Raw genomic sequence first — 2,613 nt, 5'->3', positions numbered from 1 at the left:
AGCACACAAATCCTATTCATGGTGGTTCTCCCTTCATGACCTAAGCACCCCCCAAAGGCCCTACAACATAATACCAACACGTTCGGAGGTTATATTTTTAGCATATGAATTTTAGGGGAAACAATCACACAATACCAATAAATTTATAATTATTTTAATATTTTGGTTTAAAAAATATCCTAGAATAATAAAAAGTATAGTTACAAGTCAAAATTATAGTTTTCTTTTCTATTTGTCCGTTTATTTACCTTTACAACAGAAATTTATATTTTCATATGGCCTCAAGTTACTGGTCCTTAAGTCCTTAAGTCCTTCCATTTGGACTTCAAGTACTCCCTTTAGCATTTCTTGAACGGTAGGTATTATGGTACTGAACTCCTTCAGCTTTTGTCTGAGACTGTCTTTCATTTTCCTCATTTTTAAAGAATAATATTGTAAGATATAGAATTGCTGTTAGGTATTTTCTCCCAGTACTGTAAATATAACATTTCACTCTCTTCTGGCCTGAAAAATTTCTGATGAGAAAGCAACTGATAATCTTACTGATGATCACAATTAAGTGGATCATAATAATTGTCACATATAACTGTGTTTATATATATTTCTTAATGCTAAGCTATTTAAAAAGTACCTATTGCTACATAATTTTGTATTTATCATTCCAAGATTACGTAACAAATCTATAGTTTTATTCTACTTATTTATAAAATAATAGGTTATTAGCCAAAATTATGAATTCATAGCTGAAATGTGTGGTAAAACATTCTTGATAAGAGTTTTTCCATGTCTGAGAATTTTGATATGAACTCCGGCTTTTCAGTTTGATTTTAGCATTGATAGATCCAGTGTGAGAATTCAACGTTGACTAAGGAATTAAAAATCCCTGAGGGCTTTCCTTCATTGATTACAGTAAAAGTGTTTACTATGCTGTGAAAACTCCTGTGTATGTAGGTCTATTCAATGATAGTCTCCAGTTAAAATTATCTCCATGTGAGTTACATACACATAGTATGTAAATCTTCTGCATGGACATCCCGCCTTTTTAGCATTTCTAGTAGCTATAATCAAAATTTAGCCTAATTTAGTCCATAAAGTGAACACTTCATGCTGGGCTAGTGTTTACACTACACTGTAACTGAGTTATATGAGTCTGCTGAATTCCTAACTTACCTCATTACCAGGTTTCACATGTGGATGCCCAGGGTTCACACCTGAAGAAATTTTCTATTTTCTTAGAGCTACATTGGTCCACCAGGAAAATAACGTGCCTGGACATCATTTCTTGCTTTTAATGGTCACAATTTTTGCTTGAAATAAGACAAAAATAATAATGAAATTACATAAATAAGAAATGACACATGTGGCATTAGGGGGGTTAAATGGTTGAAAAGTACATTACATGGGGGAAAGAACATGAATTTGAGGAATACACCAGTGAATAGAAACATGGTTTAGAAAAATGTTAATAAGATGTTCAGTGTTTAGGTAAAAGAAAAATAAAATAAATTCAGACGCTACAGGGAATATGAGAGGAAAAATTATTAAAGAGACCATGGCAAAGACAAAACATGAAATTTTAACTCCCACAAGGACAGGAATTTTGCTTCCCTGAGGTGAAAATTACAGGGGGAAACGTGAAGGGAAATTGATGTGTGATGCCTAATGACAGCATCTGGATAATTTGACTCAATGAATTCACATCCATTTCTAAAAATATCCTTTAGTCAAGCAAACCTCCACTTGACATTCTAAGTGTCCTGCTCCCTCCCCACACTGAGCACGTGTCCGGAGCTGACATGGACCCCAGCCTGGGGAAACCCTCCTCTTCCCTCCACACCTACTCTTCTTGCTCCAACTGGGAAATTACATCTGGTTTGCAGAGCTGATGCCCTGATACATGTGGGAAATGCTAGATGGATTTAAAATTCTGTGCTGAGAACAGTGCATGCAATGCAAGCAGAGGACAAGAGGCCAAGGCTCAAGTGTGAGGACATCAATGGCAACCCAAGTTCCAGTACCCTGAAGGGGGAAAACACTGAAGGTTGTCACCCGACACTTCACTCAAAGACAGTAAAAGTCTCTGGCTGCTGCTCTTCTTGCCCAAGAGCAAAGACAGACTGCAGGCTGCCTAGACGTCTCAGTCAGGAATGAAGCAACGTTTCCATAATGTGGTTAACACTGTTTTCTACCAGAATCCAATAAACATAAGACCTATGAGATTATTAGGTGGAGTTCATGTAGAAAGGGGGATACAAGCTGTTGTGTATTTTTGCTGTGTTCAAACCTCATAATAGTCCCCCGAGCAGAAGAATTACTTAGCAACATAAAGTCACTTGTTTGTTAGATAAAATAGCCCTTATCTATGTTCATCATTATTCTGCGTGTTGATGGCAGGCTAGTAAGGAATACGTGCGATTGTGATAATGGAGACTATATCTCCATGCAGGTCCACATGTGCTGTGATAGGTAAAGGAACACATTCGTTCCAGGTTGCTCTACGTGCTACAGAAACATGAGTCAGGGCCAAGAGTGCAGCAGTATATGTGGAAGCTGCGGAGCCTATCTCAATAAGACATGCATGAGGAAGTAAATAAATATTGAGAGACTCACCCA

At 37.0% G+C, this 2,613-nt stretch overlaps 1 long non-coding RNA gene across 1 annotated transcript in view; it reads right to left on the bottom strand.

Annotated features, from left to right (window-relative positions):
- The window catches only part of LOC129391647 (uncharacterized), a 14,498-nt gene that overhangs the window by 11,543 nt on the left and 342 nt on the right, over window positions 1-2,613 (bottom strand). Inside the window, exon 2 of the long non-coding RNA XR_008616197.1 lies at window positions 1,171-1,307. This is a non-coding gene — a long non-coding RNA (uncharacterized lncRNA). The remainder of the gene's footprint in view (window positions 1-1,170; window positions 1,308-2,613) is intronic.

The sequence above is a fragment of the Physeter macrocephalus genome, chromosome 20, assembly GCF_002837175.3.
Source record: "Physeter macrocephalus isolate SW-GA chromosome 20, ASM283717v5, whole genome shotgun sequence".
Lineage (NCBI taxonomy): Eukaryota > Metazoa > Chordata > Mammalia > Artiodactyla > Physeteridae > Physeter > Physeter macrocephalus.
This window is presented reverse-complemented; position numbering and strand designations above follow the sequence as displayed.